General features: G+C 39.5%; 1 protein-coding gene and 1 pseudogene across 3 annotated transcripts in view; both read left to right on the top strand.

Moving 5' to 3' along the window:
- Positions 1–19,855, top strand: part of RSU1 (Ras suppressor protein 1) — a 191,303-nt gene that overhangs the window by 123,948 nt on the left and 47,500 nt on the right. The gene's annotated exons all lie outside the window — the stretch shown is intronic.
- LOC116645685 lies at positions 9,025–13,858 on the top strand (annotated as a pseudogene). Its single transcript, XR_004301993.1, has one exon. The product of XR_004301993.1 is annotated as an ADP-ribosylation factor 1-like (transcript).

The following is a 19,855-nucleotide window of genomic DNA, read 5'->3' as shown; positions in this document are numbered from 1 at the left end:
GGTCATAGGGTAGCTCTATTTTTAATTTTTTGAGGCACCTCCACACTGTTTTCCAAATTGGCTGCACCAACTTTCATTCCCACCAACATTGTAAGAGGGTTCCCCTTTCTCCACAACCTCTCCAACATTTGTTGTTTCTTGCCTTGTCAATTTTTGCCATTCTAACTGGTGTAAGGTGGTTATCTCTATGTGGTTTTGATTTGAATTTCCCTGATGGGTAATGAGGAACATTTTTTCATGTGTCAGCCATTTGTATGTCCTCTTTGGAGAAGTGTCTGTTCATGTCTTCTGCCCATTTTTTGACTTGATTATTTGTTTTTTGGGTGTTGAGTTTGAGAAGTTCTTTATAGATCTTGGATATCAGCCCTTTATCTGTAGTGTCATTTGCAAATATCTTCTCCCATTCTGTGGGTTGCCTCTTTGTTTCATTGACTGTTTCCTTTGGTGTGCAGAAGTTTTTATCTTGTTGAAGTCCCAAAAGTTCATTTTTGCTTTTGGTTCACTTGCCTTTGGAGATGTATCTTGAAAGAAGTTGCTGTGGCCAATGTCAAAGAGGTTACTGCCTTTGTTCTCCTCTGGGATTTTGATGGATTCCTGTCTCACATTGAGGTGTTTCATCCACTTTGAGTTTATCTTTGTGTATGGTTTTAGAGAATGGTTGAGTTTCATTCTTCTGTATATAGCTGTCCAATTTTCCCAGCACCATTTATTGAAGAGATTGTCTTTTTTCCATTGCATATTTTTTCCTGCTTTGTTGAAGATTATTTGATCATAGAGTTGAGGGTCCATATCTGGGCTCTCTATTCTGTTCCGTTGGTCTGTATGTCTGTGTTTGTGCCAGTACCATGCTGTCTTGGTGATCCCTGCTTTGTAATATAGCTTGAAATCGGGCAACGTGATGCCCCCAGCTTTGTTTTTCTTTTTCAACATTTCCTTGGCAATTCGGGGTCTTTTCTGATTCCATACAAATTTTAGGATTGTTTGAATGAAAGGGGAGAGATCAGGACTAACACCAAGGAAATAGAAACAATGATTAGAAATTATTAACAACTATATGCCAATAAATTAAGCAACCTGGAAGAAGTGGATGCCTTCCTAGAAAGCTGTAAACTACCAAGACTGAAACAGGAAGAAACTGACAACCTGAATAGGCCAATAACCAGTAATGAGATTGAAGCAGTGATCAAAAACCTCCGAAAAAACAGAGTCCAGAGCCTGATGGATTCCCTGGGGAATTCTACCAAACATTCAAAAAAGAAATAATACCTGTTCTCCTGAAGCTGTTTCAAAAAATAGAAACAGAAGGAAAGCTTCCAGACTCATTCTATGAGGCCAGCATTACCTTAATCCCCAAATTAGGCAAAGACCCCATCAAAAAGGAGAATTTCAGACCGATATCCCTGATGAACATGGATTCCAAAATCCTCAACAAAATCCTAGCTAATAGGATCCAACAATACATTAAAAGGATCATCCACCACGACCAAGTGGGATTTATCCCCAGGATGCAAGGGTGGTTCAACATTCGGAAATCCATCAGTGTGATAGAACACATAGTAAGAGGAGAGAGAAGAACCATATGGTCCTCTCAATTGATGCAGAAAAAGCATTTAACAAAATGCAGCATCCTTTCCTGATTAAAACTCTTCAAAGAGTATAGGGATAGAGGGAACATTCCTCAAGTTCATAAAATCCATCTATGAAAAACCCACAGCAAATATCCTCAATGGGGAAAAGCTGAGAGCCTTTCCCTTAAGATCAGGAACACGTCAAGGATGTCCACTCTCACCACTGTTGTTCAACATAGTACTAGAAGTCCTAGCAACAGCAATCAGACAACAAAAAGAAATAAAAGGTATTCAAATTGGCAGAGAAGAAGTCAAAATCTCTCTCTTCACAGACGACATGATACTATATGTGGAAAACCCAAAAGACTCCACCCCCAAATTACTAGAACTCATCCAGCAATTCAGTAATGTGGCAGGATACAAAATCAATGCAGAGAAATCAGTTGCTTTCTTATACACTAACAATGCAACTGTAGAAAGAGAAATTAGAGAAATGATTCCATTTACAGTAGCACCAAAAACCATAAGATACCTCAGAATAAACCTAACCAAAAATGTAAAGGATCTATACTCTAGGAACTACAGAACACTCATGAAAGAAATTGAAGAAGACACAAAGAGATGGAAAAACATTCCATGCTCATGGATCGGAAGAATAAACATTGTTAAAATGTCTATGCTACCCAGAGCAATCTATACCTTCAACGCCATCCCATTCAAAATTCCAATGACATTTTTCAAAGTGCTAGCAATACCACTCTTGGCTCTGGATTATTATATTTAAATACTATCACTAAAAGAACTCTGGGAGCTTAAAAAAAAATAAGGCTAATTCCAGGTCTTTATCAGAAGAATATACAACTGAGCTGTAATATCCTGTCAATCTAGAAAGCAAGGAAGCTATAAAAGACTGTGTCAAAAGAACTCGAGAGCCAGGTTGAAGAGGCAAGCCTCCCATTGGCCAAATCTGGGACAGTTTGGATATCAGTAAGAATAACTAGAGTTTATTAAAACATTTACATGTTTTTACAAAATCTCATTCAAACAAAATGTAAAAAGATTTTTTTTTTTAGATAATCAGGAAATTTGAATACTGGATATTTGATGATGTTAAGGAATTTTTAGGTTTGGTCATAGTTGGTGATTATATACTGAAATGTTTATGAATGAACTAATATAATTTCTCACATTTGCCTCAGAATAATGTGGTGGAGTTGGAAGGGGGTAAGTAGAAGTGAAAATGAATGAAATAGAACATGCCCTGAGTAGATAGTTTTTGAAGCTGGATGGGTGGGTACATGGGAACTTATATTATTCTCTCGACTCTTGAGTATGGATAAAATTTTTCCAAATAAAGTTGAAAATATTTTAAATAGAATATAGAATTATGAGTGCCTGTATCATAGTATCATTGTGGAGATAGTGCCTGGTAAGCTCCATATTACATTACTTACCTTAAAAAAGAAAATAAAAATAGCTCAGATCCCATGCCCTCGATCCCAGGTTTTCCACTCAAGATGTAAAAGATTCTTTCATTTCAGTCCACAGTCTGGAGCTGAAAGGTCCCTGCAGGGCTCTCCTTGGGCCTGACCGGTGCTGACCAAGGGGACATGGGAGGAAAGGGGTGAGAGTCAAGGCAGGAGGGAGTGAAAGATGAGTTTGGTCTTATGTACCCTGATTTTGAGGTTTCTGGATAATCCTAAATGGAGAGAGATCTATTAGGGAAGAGGTTTTATGGTCCTAGAATTTAGGAATCCAATTTAGGCTGGAGCTACAGTTCATCTTTCTTTTGGCTGAGTCTTCCCTGGACCCCTCCTTTAATTAGACACTAGCCTGCCAACTAAGGAGGAAAAATTGGTCATAAATATATGTTATATCAGCAGTTTGGTAAATATAAACTTAAACTTAAACATCCAGCCATATTTATATACAGCAGTCCTTTTGATAAGACAGAGCTGCCTGGAATCATGTCGATGGATGATCCTCCTGAAAGAGAAAATTGACATTGCAGTTAGAGAAATGTAAACCACCTTCACAGATGGAAACAAGGTTACTGCCGTGTGATTCCTTTTATTTACAGATGTAGGAAAGTTAATAATGAGGGAGATCAGAACAAGGGGAGTAGAAAGGAGATAAAGTGGGACTGTTCTTAAAATTTTCATCTAAGGCCTTTTTGGCCCTACTCCTTACTAGGGAAAGGAGTAAAATGTGTTCAGCTGACCTATATTTCCAATGTTTTGCTTTACTGTGTTCAAATTTTATAGAAACATAAAGATTATGAAATCAGAGTGATTATCTAATTTCCCCTCCTTATTTTTCAGATGATGAAATTGAATCCCAAGTGATTAAATGATCTAAGATAGCCTAGCTAGTTAATATCATAGTGTGTTTATTGAACCTTTTCAAGTGCCTGAAACATTTCTCTTACCCAGCACCCATCCTCCCCCACGAACTCGTTAATTCCCACTGTTCTGTAGATTTTAGGTCATTGATTCCTTTATGTGAGGAGTCTACCTTCCCCACTGCCCTCACCCCTCAATAAGGTCAAATAATTACAATAGCAGAAAGCAACTACAACTGTTCATTGGACACTTACTATTTAATCATTACAACTCTGTGAGGTAGGTACTATAATCTGCATTTTACAGAGAGAGAAACTGAAATACAGGGATCTCAGGGATCTGGAAAGCAGTAAATTTTCCCAGATTCGCTTTTCTAACTATATTCAGTATAGGTAACAAAAAGAAGTAAGGAATAAAAGTTAAGAGCCTTAAATACCAGATGAGACTCTGCCTTGTGGTCTTAAGCTAAGTGCCCAGTGATATAATTATATATGCTAGAGCCAGAATTCAAACGGTCTTACTCCAAATCTGAGCTCAACTCACCGTCCTCACCTATTATCAGGATACCTTGTGCCTATCTTGGCACTCACTGCTCTTGTAATGTTGATTATATAATACATTTTTTTCCTACTGTATTGGTAACCTTTAGGAGGGCTGAGATCCTAAGTCTTTTGGCTCATCATTTTTGCTTAGCTTCTAAGTGCCTAACATCAAGCAGGCTCATTGCATATATTTTTTCATGTGTAAAGTGGAGTTAATAATACAGTATTTTTATACTATTGCACTACACTGTAGTACAGTTGCACTGTTATAAGAACTGTGAGAGAATGCACACATGGTGCACACTAGTTCATGTCCATTGGTAAGTACTCATTAATGGAGTGGCTTTAATTATAATAAACAGGCTTAGAGGTCACTTAGCTTAAGACCACAAGGCAGAGTCTCATCTGGTATTTAAGGCTTTTAACTTCTATTCCTTACTTCTTTTTGTTACCTATACTGAATATAGTTAGAAAAGCGAATCTGGGAAAATCTACTGCTTTCCAGAGCTGATTTCTTTTTTTTTTTTTTTTAAAGATTTTATTTATTTATTTGAGACAGAATGAGAGAGAGAGAGAGAGAGCACATGAGAGGGGGGAGGGTCAGAGGGAGAAGCAGGCTCCCCGCCGAGCAGGGAGCCCGATGCGGGACTCGATCCAGGGACTCCAGGATCATGACCTGAGCCGAAGGCAGTCGCTTAACCAACTGAGCCACCCAGGCGCCCTCCAGAGCTGATTTCTTAACTAGATAGACAGCTAAAGTATAAGCTTCCTCCTTGCTAAGTGTTGGTTTCATCCTTGAGACCAAGACAGATCCAGAGTCTTTACAATACTGTGGTAGTTAACGTAACTCTCTGAACTAGTCTCTTGGGCACGGACCATTAGGAAAGGCTAAGGTAAATATTTTCAAAATAACATGTAGTTTGAAGGTGTCGTTGTTAATGTCCTTATTCAATTACAGCAGGAGGTGAGTTGGTCTTTAAGATGCATTTGTTTCTACATGTATTCCATGTCGTCTTGTATATATTTTGTGTGGTGCAGATAGGATTTATTATTTCAAATCATATCCTTGAACTTAGTTCAGCAGTGTTATCTCTAGGGTATAGAGATGCATTTGGCAAGTGATTAGCAATGTATTCTGGTATGCAAGAACCTAGCTGTAGAATAAAAATCGAGTTATAAAATTAATCTATAAAATAGTCACAGTTAAAATGGTGAAGAGACCAGAATTAATCTTAAGAAAGCACAAGACAAAATGCAGATATCCTAAAATCAAAAATAGTAGTCTTCATTAAAGTGACAATCAATTATTTAATTCCAAGGACAGACACATTATAGTCTAAAAATATATTTCAGATTCACAATTGACTAGCTATTTTATGTGGCAGAATACCAGCTTTGCATATTTATTAAAATTATTCATAACTGCGTAGCTGCCCAGATGAACTGTTGAGTTCTTGTTCCTTGATTCAATATATTATCTTGTCCATTTTATCATGGCATGGTAATAGAAATTTGTCTAAATTTTAGAATGATCCATGGAATATTTTCAGTATCAGCATCTCCCAAATACATATTTTATCATTTCTGTTTTGCCTAATGTGTTCTTTTACATAGTTTTAGAAAAAATCATCTATCTCCATAGGAAAATTACAAGGTTTTTTTTCTTTAGGGGATATATTTCAGACAGAATTCTTTATTTAATATGAAAAGGTACTGTATCATCAATCTTTAGGTATCAAAATATTCCTGTTACCTAAAAATTTGGACAAGATGTGAATTCTTCAGGATAGTAGAGAAACAGTAGCAGTTCATAATCTTCATGTAGATTTTAGGGAGAACTGTGTTTGCTTTAGATATTATTTGCTGAGTAGGGTGTTGCTGTGGTCAGTCAGTGTGACAGTGTAGTTGGGATGGTGAGTTCCGGAGTCAGACTACCTTCATTTCATATCCTAAATCCACCACTTATGATTTATTTTTTAAAATTTGGAGCACTGATTATCTCTCTTCTGGAAGGTTGAATAATAGTGTCTGCCTAATAGGGTTGTTAAAGAAGATTCTATGAGATAATGCATGTAGAGTACTGAGAACTGTGTTGGACACATAGTAAACACTCAATAAATGTCAATGAATAAATAGTGTTAATCATAATACCATGTCATGGAATGCCACGAAGTGTGGGCTATGGTTTTAGCAAGAATATGCATAAAGAGATATTAATCTCCAATAACATGTCTCTAAATTGGTAAAAACTTAGAGGATGATGTTAGGAAAGAAGAATAAAACCTTTTTAGATTAGAATATTAATTATACTGGAGTTCAGAGAAGCCTCAGACCATCGAATTTAGTCCCTTCTCTGTATGGGTGGAAAGCACAGCTGTAAAAGGTTAAGTGACCTCCCCAGGATTACCCAGCTAGGATAGCAGACTCCAGCCACGTCTTCTGGCTCAAAGTTGAGTGCTCCATCTGTTTTGAAACACTGGCTGATCCATAGGAACATTCATTGAACCTGTCCTAGATGTCATTGTTTATATATGTGGCTTCTTATCCAGTATATAACACCTCCTTGCTCCTCTTGGTTTGGCATCCTAGTTGTTGTTAATCCTCTAGAAATAGCTTTCTATACACCCAAGAGTCATGGAGAAAACAACTGACCGTCCCCGAGCTAGCACTGTGTTCAGCGAGCATGAGCAGCTCTATCTGAATGCCTCCACGGGACAATCGCTATAGCCCTGGGAACAGGGAATGTCTGTGAAGTTGTGGAGAATTTCCCTGGAGATCTCATAAAGTTCTAACATGAAAATGAATCCTTTCTTCCTTATAAATCAGAGTCATGTGTTAAAGGAGATGTATTAGATGCTTCTGAGCTGTTACATTTTAGTGGGTTCTATAAAATTCTCAGTAAAGGAAAGGTCAGTGTTTGTACCATAAACAGTGTTCATGAAGGCACATTTAACCCCCCGTCCCTTTTGGGACTCCTGGAGTGTATATAGTACTCGAACTTGCCCTTCTTCGAAAGTGCGCCACTGCCCACCACCTCCCAGAACCACCCCACTGCCCACCTGGGCATTCTTTTTCTTAGAGGTCCTACCCGCCCTGGCCCTGGGACCAGCCCTTCCTGACAGGCGAAAATGAAAAGAGGTGATTTCACCTCGTTAACAGCATGGGTTTAGGGGCTCCACCGCCTTCAGGCTCAGCTGCACTTTTGTATGTGTGCTTCAAGTTAAAAGGTTGTCGGCACACCAGTTTGTGGGTTCCTTCTTCTGTATTTTCACGGAGACCACGCGTGAGACTAAGAAAGACCAACGGGTGACCTTTGTATGCCGACGACACAGGTCGTTGTTCTGCTCGGCGAGTGGCGATTCCTGTGACTTTTCTGGTTGTCAGCGGAGCTCCCGGCCCACCAGCCTCCGGTGCCACACCGTGGGAGAGCTAATGGTCCCGCGCTGGTTCTGGCAGAGCGGTGTGGAGGCTTAATTGAAGAATATTTTTAACCCATTATCAAGAGCATTAGGAGGAAAATGTTCAAAAAGTCTTGATGCGGCTTGCCGCTCTTTCCATTTAAGAAAGTAGATCCCCAAATAAGCAAATTATAACCTGAAATAGTAATCCATCTTTATATTCAATCCCTTCATCTTCCCAAGATAAAGACTCTCCTCTCTGAGGGCATGAAAAGGGGCAGAACCAGCTAGACTGTTACAGATGATTCTCTCCTCCCGTTGTTCGTGAACACATAGTGCCCCTTGTTTAGAGCAGGGTGCCTTTGCATGGACTGTCCTGACTAAATTGTTCAGAAGGATAGTGAACATGTCTGCTAGCCTCGTCGTGGCACAGAGCGCGGTGGCTGGCAGATGCTTACAGGTGTCCAGGCCGCGTGAAGTGCAGGCCACAGTCCAAGGAACCTGAGTGGGCTTTTCCTTATATCATGATTTCTGGCTCCTTTCTTTTTTTTTATACTGAGTCAATATGCTTTCATCCTTTCAAACTTAGAGGGGTTTTTGAGGGATTGCAGAGAGATGCGCCCCAAATTATCACCATAGCCAGCATCTTAGTTGTGGAGGATTATCATCAAATTTAATCTTATCTTTAACTCCACGGAATAGTCTTCGGCTTGATTTTTTCGATTATTTTGTCTTTTAATTTCAAAATGGCAAGAAAAAGTGCTTCCAGTTTTTTCTTTAATTAAAATAAGTAGGAATTAGCATATGAACTATCAGAGAAAGTCTAATTGAAGTCTTGAAGCTTCTTTGCTTTAAACATACACAGAATTTCAACAGGATTTTCATTTATTGATTCTCCTTCTCTGTATTCTCGGATTTTTTTTAATTTTGTCAAATAACCAAAAATATACTTCTAAAGCTGTGACCAAAAAATTGCCAAAATTAAAATGCCCAAGAGTCTTTTGCGAGTTAAGACAGGTTACAGGCGCCTGGTTGGCTCAGTCAGTTAAGCGTCTGCCTTCGGCTCAGGTCATGGTCCCGGGGTCCTGGGATCAAGCCCCACATCAGGCTCCCTGCTCAGTGGGGAGTCTGCTTCTCCCTCTCCTTCTGCTGCTCCTCCTGCTTGTGCTTTCTCTCGTTCTTTCTCCTGCTCTCTGTCAAATAAATAAATAAAATCTTTAAAAAAGAGAGAGTTAAGACAGGTTAGAATGTATACATGAAGGATGGTTTAAAAAGTGGCAGTGTAATTTTATTAGGGAAGTGAACATGGAGAAGTCTTTGTGGAATCAGTAAGAAGCTAAGCTATATTATATTATTCAACAAAAATTTAAGGTAACTTCTCTTTCAAGTATGTGGTAGTTGTTCATGATGTCTCTTAAATATTGGAACACAAGGATTTCTAGTCTTTTGTTCCATCAGAAATTCATTCAAAAAATTCACCCAATATTTCTCAAAGCAAAGTGCTACCTATGGGTACATGTGGTAAAATGGTCAGTGAAAATGCTTTGCCTTAATCTTATTAACATACAAATGTCAGTCTGATAAATGCAGTATCAGATTATACCAGTATCAGATCGTATCAGCTGTATGAGTGCTGCAGAATGCTTTTGGTCTAAATTTCTAGTTTACAGAAAAGCTGTTATTTCAGAATCTCTGTTGCCTCGTATGGTCAGTTCATTTTAAGCATCTGTAAAAGGCACTTGCAAAATGGAAAAGTTGCCCATTTTTTGGCTGTGTGCACAAAAAAGAAAACATGGAAATGATTGTGTATGGGAATCAGATATTCTGAAAGCCCTTTCACCATGAAAGACTAGATGCAGAATAAATCGAGAAACTGACTTTTTAGATGTTTTGTTGAACTTGGAAGAGAGTAAGGGAAATCTCCAAAGGGGCAAAAAGTCTATATAGTAATTGGAAACCGAAGGGGTGTGGTAAAAAGGCCAGGACTGCCCTACTCGCCATACCTGTGTAAGGAATTCACAGCTTAACTCCCTTGGGCAAAAAGAGATCAAGAGGTCTGGGGTCTGGGTAATGTTGGAAGCCCAAAACTGAAACACTCTCACAGAGTGAGAACATTCACAAGGAGGTATACCCTCAGAGAAAGTGAGAGCTGAAAAAAAATTGAGCTCACCAGGAAAGGGAGTAGATGAGGAAAATGGTTTTTCCTGTTGCTCTAAGTGGAAGAAAAATAGTTATTGTATTCATCATCTCCTCTGACAGTCTGCTACTACAGGCTTATTTTTGGATGAGTCTGGGGTATAAATTTACAATTCTTAGAGGGTCATGGAAACCCTAACCTAAAAAAATTTAAATAACACATGTCCAGGCTGGCAGAACCCTCTGGTACCTGTTAGATATAAGCATTAAGTCCTCTCTGGAGGAAAGCATTAACAGTCCAGTTCCCTCAAAAATTCCTCCAGATTTAGCGTATACAGGGTTACCATAAAAAATACTGAATACCCAATACAGCAACCCAGGAATTACCAAATGGGGAATAACACAAGCCATAGGTCACCAAAGTCAACAAAAACAGTAAACAGACTAGGTCCCTGATGCCCTAAGGACACTGGAATGCTGATTTTGAATATGAAACACATGCACGGGAAGTACATAAAGAAAAAAATCAAGGCAGGAATAAGAGACCATCCAAAATGTTCGGGAAGATTTGAAAAGGAAGCGAATAGAATTACAAGGAAAAAAATAGAATCATGAGACATAAAAACTCAGTAGGTTGGTTAAGTAGAGGGTCGCACACAGCTGAGGAGAGAATGAATGGATTGGAAGATCACGAGAGATATCACCCCACATGAAGCCCAGAGAGACAAAGGAGGTGAGAAATAGTCCAGAGTAAGATGTAGGGATGAGAGAAGGAAAGGATGGAACACAGGTCAATTTGGAATTCCAAATGTTAAAATACTGAAAATGGGGGGAATGGTCAAGAATTGAAGGGTCTTGAAACTTCATCATAATAACAATTTAATGAATAAATAATGAAAATTTTGTTTTTATTTTAATAAGCTTGCTGCAGTTTCGCAGATGCTCTTTGAAGATGCAAGACTTCAGGGCCAGATACAAAGGACTTTATTACAGTGCATTAAGCATCCTGAGCTATATGTTCAAGCCTATTCCCCATGCTCCCCAAGTCACATGGGGGTGAGGCAGAGTGGGTTGTGCAGGAAGTCTGAGGCACATCCAGAGACCCCAGTCTTTTAAAATGGACTGTAAGCAAATTTGCTCTTTGGCCAGCAAAGAGAGACATTATTTTATCTCCAGGAAAGTAAACAGATCTGCTCTCTGTGCCAGAGGGGGAGACTCTATCTTCTAAGGTTGTTTGCTCTGCAGACATCCTTGTAAAGTTATTTAGTGTGTAAAGATAGAATTTCCCAGAAATGTTGAAAGATGAGCATGTTCATATAGAGTGGATACACTGTATACCAGGCTGCACAAATTCATATTTAGACATATCATGGTGGGGGGGCAGGACATCAAAGACAGAAGAGGAGTCGTTAAAGGAACCAGAGAGAAAAGATAGTTCAAATTGACAGGCTAGTTCTGGTTTCTTGTTTGGAAAAGCAAAGGGTCAAGAATAACCAAGACCTTCCTAAGGAATTACCAGAAGAGGAGAGATGAGAGGTCTTGCCTTATGGAGATCAAGGTCTGTTATAAACCTTGAGTAATGAAGTATGAAGTATGAGTAATGAAGAGTAATGAAGACTGAGGAATTAGGGTATTAGTGTAGACAAAGAAACCACTGGAACTGTATAGAAAGCCCATACATGATATATGCATGCGTGCAAACTTGGTTTATGGCAGCACGCATGTTGCAGATCAGTGGAAAGAGGAGGAACTGTCCCATTAGCAATGCAGTTGCAGGATTATACACGTGGAGGAAGAAAAATGAAACCAGATTGTGACATGTAAAGAAAATCAGTTCCAGGTAGATTAAATATTTGAATCTTTAAATCATGAAACCAACTTTTAAAAGGAAAGCAAAACTATGGAATTTTCAATGAACCAAAAAAAAAAAAGAGAAGTGAGTGAGCAAGAGAGAGCCTCTCTGGGAGCTGAAGGAAGAAACTGACAACAAAGGTGATGTTGCTGAATGCTCTCTAGCTGTATGTGTGGATGCACGTGTATCAGACTGTATCACACACATCGTGATGGAAACTGTTGATGAAGATGAGGCTGCAAATTTAAGACCTGAGGCAAAACTGGGAAATGGAGGTGGGAGCGAAACCAACGCCTGGCTCAGAGCAGTAGCCTCGCCGCCGCTGCCACCGCCACCAAGGGTTTCTCTGGCCAGTGTTGCTCCCACCCGCCTACAGCATGGGAAATATCTTCGCAGACCTCTTCCAGGGCCTTTTTGGCAAAAAAGAAATGCGCCTTCTCATGGTGGGCCTGGATGCTGCGGGGAAGACCACCGTCCTGTACAAACTGAAGCTGGGTGAGATCGTTACCACCATTCCCACCATAGGCTTCACCATGGAGACGGTGGAGGACAAGAATATCAGCTTCACCGTGTGGGATGTGGGTGGCCAGGACAAGATCCGACCTCTGTGGGGTCCCTACTTCCAGAACACACAAGGTCTCATCTTTGTGGTGGACAGCAACGACAGAGAGCGTGTGAACGAGGCCCATGAGGAGCTCATGTGGATGCTGGCAGAAGATGAGCTTAGGGATGCCATCCTGCTGGTGTTCGCCAACGAGCAGGACCTCCCCAGCGGCATGAACGCGGCTGAGATCACGGACAAGCTGGGGCGCAGTCCCTGCGCCACAGGAACTGGTACATTCAGGCCACCTGTGCCACCAGTGGGATGGGCTGTATGAGGGACTGGACTGGCTGCCCAGTCAGCTCCGGAACCAGAAGTGAGCCACGCCCCCGCCCCTCCTTCCACCCTGCTTTACTCTCATGTGGTGTGAGTGCCAGAAGCTGTCTCCATGGTCGGTCACAGTGTGCTTCACCATGCTGTACATGTGCAGACGCAGCCTGCAGCCGGGTTTTTATTTAATGTAAATAGTTCTTGTTCCCAACGAGGAAGTTTCTGGTACTCCTATGCAATATTACTCAGCTTTTTTAATTGTGAAAAGAGAATCAGCCCACTGTTCAGTACTGAGAAGGGATGTTAGGCACGCGGGGCCTCCGGGAGTCGCTGTGTCCCACCAGCCTGGTGCGCCTCCTCTGGGCGTTAGATCTGTGCTGAGATCCATTTTGGTGGTTGGTTTTTAACCTGAACTCAGTGCATTTTTAAAATCGTTACAAATACAAGATAAGGAGAACACTTGAACACACAGAAGGGAGAAACACGCCTAGTGTCGGTTCTGCAGTGGCGGCCAGAGTCTAGTCCACCAGTGATCCGTTTCCTGTCGGGAACGTGAGACAGGGCAGAACCAGCCACGGTCCATTCTGCATGGTCACGATAGGGTCCCTATGATTCGCTCTGTCTCGGGTCATCCCGCATCCCCTAGTGTTTGTGCTTGTACTTGTGCTCACACAGCCGCCCAGGAGACAGGCTGGGGGCTGCGGTCACTGCTCACGGACCCCTTGGAGGGACCCCGGCCTTCCCTTGGGTCGGCGTGGGCACTCTGGCTTGCTCCGGGCTGCCTGGGGTCTCACCAGCAGGAGTGCGGGTGGGCGGGCCATCACCCTAGAGCCTCAGCCCCCGGAACTCCTGTCTACATGTGCTTTCACTCCCTCAGCCTGCAAGGGTCGGATTTGCCATCGAAACAACGACCTCTACTGTTTTCTTTTGTATTTTGACAAACACTGAAGAAGCTGGAGCTGTTAAACTTTATCTTGGGGAAATCCTCAGAACTGGTTTATTTGGTGTTGTGGAACCTCTTACTGCTTTCAACACACGATTAATAATCAACTGTTTTGTATACTCGTTTTCAGTTTTCATTTCGACAAATGAGCACTGTAATTATAGCTACTAGAATAAAATCTCTTAACTATTTAAAAAAAAAAAAAACGGGAAGTGGAAAATTTGTGGACGTAATTTCTTTAGCTGAGGGTGACCGCGGAGGTGACTTGGTACTCTGGGGGCTGACCAAGGCCTTCCAACGGACACAGGGTCTGTCCCTGCACTCTGGCATTGAAACATGCAAATGCAAAGCCATCCGAAGGATCCTTTCTGAAACTTTAAGACCTAAGGACAGTGGTCATAGGTTTTTATAAACGAGACCACCAGGCCTCCTGCACGAAGACTTTGTATTCAGCTTCGTTTAATGTAGATTTGAAATCAGCTTTTTCATAAAATAAAAGAAACCCAGAATGCAAAAAAAAAAAGGGGGGGGGGAGGGGAAAGCATTTCTTAACACCAAATGCAAAAAAACACAAACTGTGCAAAGGAAAAAAAATTGATAAATTCAACTGTATCGAAATAAATGTTCACTTTATCAAAAGGATATGCTTAACAAATTGAAAAGAGAAGCCACAGTGGGGAGAAGTAATCTGCAGCACATATCGCTGAGGATGGATTAGTATCTAAAACAGATAAAGAAATTATATGAATAAAATAACACTAGGTTAGAGGTATGAATAAACATTTCAATGAAAAGGAAACATTAACGGTGAAGAAACAGGAAACACAATCAGCCTCATTAGTGATCAGAGAACTACAAATTAAAACCACAGTGATACCATTTTATATCTACCAGTTTGACAAGTTTAAAATTTAGAACAGTACTGTTTGTGGGGAAGGATGAGAATAGCAGGGATTCTCACGTACTTATCATCTCATTCCCTTCAGAGACCCAGGCAGCCAAATAAAGTCTGACATTCCTTGTGTTGTATTACATGTGAGGAGAAAAGTAACTTAACCAAAAAGTTACTCTGCTTTCTTAATAAACACCAAGTTATCTTTGATGCCAAAATATTCTCTGATCAAATCTTGAACATGGGGACAGACTTGGTTTATATTTTCAAGGGGAAAGAAAGATCTGCTGAGAAAGATCTAGAACATTACCAGATGACACCAGTTTTGTTGTTTTAAATCTCAACCCCCAAGTTGAGTAGATAATTCAAAAGACAACGTTAAGGAAGAGTCTTCTCACATATATTGTGGTTTTATTTCTGTTGTAATTGAAGTTGACGAATTGGCATACAAAATGAAAAATCAAAAAAACCCAAGATGCACAGTGATTAGAGGAAAGGAAAAGGAGGCATAAGCCACTAAAACTCCTTGTGTTTGAGATGAAGAGAAATGATAGCACAATACCCGATTATCCGCTAGAAGAAGAATCCAGTGGACGATCACGCTGTGCCTTGGCGTGGGTCAAGGAGGACTGCCGACTTTGATGATCATGGGTTCAAGAGCTGTCTGTGGGGGTGACCCTGGGCAGCTGGAGGAAATTGTGGGAGAGGAAGAATGAGAATTTTCCAAACTCTCAGTTGTGCATGCACACACAAAAATCTGATTGAGAAGAGTAAGCTCTAAAATTGTTTACTGAATTGTTCTTATTGTTGAGTATGATTAAAGTGTGGCAATATTAAAAAATTACCCAAAAAACCCCCATAAAGCTAAAAATCTAACCTAGGATAACTACATAGAGAATGTTGCCTGGTTCTTTCAATTACTAGCTTTTGAATAACTTCCAGTATCCAGTGAGGTCTATGTGTATATACTCCTGTTATCCAGCAGCCTATTTATTAAAAAGTTCTTAATGCATGAATTAAACTAGATAAGTTAGTTACCAGGTTAGCCAGATGAGCTCTGGGAAGTACTGAAAGTTACCATTTTGGGGAGAAATTTCCCAGCTCAGATTAGAACACTTGTCAAACTTGGTGGCAGGAGACTAGGTCTGAATCAATATTTCTGCCTGGAAGTCACATAACCTCTATGAGAGATTAATGTGGTTAGTATTGGACTCTGTATTCTCTCTCAGCTAAGTATGTGCACTTGTCATTCATATTTTGTTTTTAGCTTGTAACACTGACAGAAAAATCTCTGTGGAATAAAGAACCAGTTTCCTGAGTGTATGAAGCTATATTGTATTTGCATATTTCCAGGATTTAAAGAGAAGGGTGTTTTTACTTGAAACACTATTTATCTGTTTGTTTCTTCTGATTTTTTGGTACTGAAAAACATTGATAGCTATGAACATGTCTGGCTCACATTTTATTTCTGCTGATTGTAATTTTGTTGATTAAATAGTACAAGAAATGAGAATTTTTTTTTTTATTAAATGACCTATCTCCAAGAATTTTTTTGTAAAAGCCCTGAGTAAAATTTGTCACTTTTGCCAAAGCCACTTTTCTTTTTGCATTACATAATGTGTTTATGGAAGTACACCGTAAGCTAATTCTGTAAGGTCAGGTAAGCGCTTGCAGCTTTACCCCTGTTAATTCAAGAATAGGATTGGGCATATGCTATGTATGCTTGGTTGGTTGAGGGTGCATGATGGAAAGGAATTCTGCAGTTACCAAGAAATCACTTGTTGAAACACATCGATTTCACGACAACCCCACCCGACAGCTACTGGTCAGAGCCTTGAAAGAAATGGGGGTCTTTTAGCTCACCTTATTTGCTTTATTTTGTACATGATTATAATCCTCTTAACAAATAACCAATGAAACAAAAACTTAACCTCATTTATAATAGCGGTGATTGGAAATACCAGAGTGCCCCATAGCCTATGATTGGGGAAGTCATGATGCAGCAGTATGATTGAGTGCTAGACAGCCATTTAATGCTGTGTAAGACCAATCAATGGCTTTGGGGAATTTTTGTAATATATTACAAATTTAAAAAGCAGACTCTATACCTATACTTAATTGCAAATGTGTATTTAAGAAGGTTTTGAAGGATACACTTTAAATATCAATAGTGTTGTCAAGTGGTAGGATTGCTCTTTACGCTTTCTGTTCCTTCCTGATTTTTCTCTAACTATGTGCAACTTAATTCATCATTTTAAATAACAACATGTAAATGTTCTAATAAAATTTCATAAATAAAAGTATTAAGGAAGAAAGGAAACATACTTCCTGTATTTTTGTTATTATAGCATTATTCAAAGTGATTATTATAGAGTTGTTAGATTGCATTATATATACATATATACAAAATTATATATATAATTATAGGACTATTGAGCATGTATGCCACATACTCTGCTAAGCCCTTCATGTAAGTTTTTTTATTGATTCCTCAGGATAATTTATGAAGTTGAAGGAAAATATAATCATCCCCACTTTATAGATCAGCAAACTGAAGCTTTAACCGATTAAGTTTTTTTGCCCTCAGTAATGCAGCTACTGAGTGACAGAGCCCAGCTTTGAACCAGAATCTGAGACCCAAGCCCATGTTCTTAAGCTTTTGCCTCTATCATCCCATGACTGGTCTTCCATGTCTCGCTGTGGAAGAAGATACAAACTTCATTTGAGCGAAAATTTTAAGGACTGTCACAATTGAATTGGGTGGTTCACCCCTATATTATATTCTCAAATATCCATTGACTAATGATTAGATTGTATTTTGCACATTTTATGGAATGATGCAAAATGTATGTTTCTTTTTAGGAAGGAAAAGGTGTATGTGGGTTGTATCAATGATTGTGATTTTGAAATATATACTGACAGATTTCCTTCATTTTGGGGTGTATGTGTGTATGTGTGTTTGAAGTTTGGAATAAGCACAATGAGCTGCACAGGGCAAACCATTTGTGCTACAAGGTCATGCTGTGACCCTCTGAGGCTGTGCAGCTGACCTTACCAGAGGGCATATGGAAGGAAGGGCACTGCTAACACAGAATCTCATGTGTTTAGGAACCCAAGACGGGGTGTATGTGAGAACACTGTTTCCAGGACCAGCCAAGGCACCCATCAGCTCTGGTGTCACATTTGAGCCTCAGTGAACTTTTGTGACATCCCTTCAAGAGTACCGTTCTTTCCCACTCTCTATAAGATTTCCAAAAGCACAGCTCAGTAACTAATCCACAGAAAATGCAGTCTTGTCTGGCATTATCTTCTGCCTGCTTTTCTGAAATCAAGTACAACTAACTTCAATCAAATCATAATAAAAAATTGTGCTAAGAGAATAAAATTACACTCAACATATCTAGTCAGAGAGCTCTTTAGGCTGTTAAGCGTTTAGCGGATACATATTTGCATACCCAAGTATAATGTTGCAGATTTTTAAGCCATTGAATGAATGAATATTTAAGAAAAAGAACTCGCGATTGTTTTAGTTCATGCGCATAGTTTCCAGCACATTTATACTCACCCATCCTGTGTGGAGGCGAGGCGGAAAGCCTCATCACTACTATATGAAGCTAACAGTGGTTCTTATTTTTATGTTTTACACACCACACACACAATATGCACACAGAGTATTGTTTTGTGAGATGAGTTATGTGTAGGAGTCTGCGAGATCTATTTGCATCCTGGCTCTGTCCTAGTTGTGTATCCTTAGGCGCATCAGTGAACTATTCTGTATATCTCATCGACTTTAAAATGGAGATGCTGTTCATGGCCTAGTTTATTAAACAAACACTTACTTAATAAATATATTAGTATGTCAGGGAGGCATCATTCCTTCTCTCTTTTCACTTGCCCCTGTGAGCACTATTTGAGTCTTTGGAAAGATTTTTTTTTTCCATTGGTGACTCAAAGTTTAATGGTTTGTCTCTCTGCTCCACTCCTATTTTGTGCCCTAGATTTTTCTCAGTTCTCCCTTTTGTATTTTCCTGCTTTTTAAGAAAGAGTTTTTTTGAAAATTAACGGAAGACCCTCCATTTTGCATCTAATGCAATAAAATAAATACATGTTTGGAAGTCATAAGTTTTTTCAGTTCAGAAATTATGTACATATAACATACGTCCCTTAAGCATGTAGCTCCCTGAGTTTTGAGAAGTGACTATATCCATGTATCGAGCGCCACAGTCAAGATAAAGAACATTCCCGTCACCTTGGGAAGTTTGGCAAAAGCTTGTCTCCGGATATGGTTCATTTCTCCAGATTCTGACTTGATTTTCTTGCTTTGGAGCAGGGACATCATCTCCTCATATTGTCTCTGCCTCGGAATAGACTTTCTAAATGAGCCCCTTTCGCTGATGACGTGCTTTTTGAATGGGAGACAGTTTACTTGCTTTTTCTGTATGATTTTTCCTGGTTCCCCCCTGCCCCGCAATGTCTCTCTTGCCATTACTAAATTCCGCTGGTAATATGTTTTATGGTTTAACACCACTATGATTCAGCCTCCAAAGAGGTCACATAAGGGTTATGAAGTGTTTCATGTCAAACATTTCGGTGTTGTCCCTGACATTATCTGACCCCTGCCATTACTCAGAATTTACATAGTTCTTGTGCATTCAAGTCTTTCTCCCCCTCAACAATTAGTAAAATGTACTGAAAGTCAGGAGATTGTCAATTGTAGGAAATTCAACTCTGACAAACCAGCTATTCCTATGCAGTGGAAATATTTTGCTTATTTGCCTTATTTTTTTTCCTCCTGCACATACTTAATGATTCTTTAATTAGTACAGAACTCTCCATCTTGTGTTTTAAGTTAATTATCTGTGATTTTTTAAAAGCCTTCCTTAGATACACAAAGGATAACCATAAGTAAAGTTTTTAAAGTATTATTGAAAGTCGCCAGCCATAATTCTATTTTTATTTTTTGAATCAGTGACTAAACTAATACTTTTGGAATAATATGTCAAATGAGCATTGCTTATTGGAACTATTTTGAAAAGATCTAAAGCATGTTTGTTCTACCTTCCCCGTGTATTTACACCTCCTCGATTTTGCTTTATGAGTAGCAAAAGCAAACTGTCACTATTTGCTGTAAATTGAAGCTTTTAATAACTATGTCTGTTCCTACCACATTTGTCAGCTTTGAATATTCTGTCAGTAGAAAATAAAAATAGCAGGGAAACTCAGCAGCCGTGACACGGAGAATTTATCTGCTTATGCAAAAGGAAGGTTAAAAAAAATATATATATATAAATATATATATATATATATATAT

The sequence above is a fragment of the Phoca vitulina genome, unplaced genomic scaffold, assembly GCF_004348235.1.
Source record: "Phoca vitulina isolate PV1807 unplaced genomic scaffold, GSC_HSeal_1.0 scaffold33, whole genome shotgun sequence".
NCBI classification, from domain to species: domain Eukaryota; kingdom Metazoa; phylum Chordata; class Mammalia; order Carnivora; family Phocidae; genus Phoca; species Phoca vitulina.
Note: the sequence above shows the minus strand (reverse complement) of the source record. Positions and strands in the feature narration are given on the sequence as shown.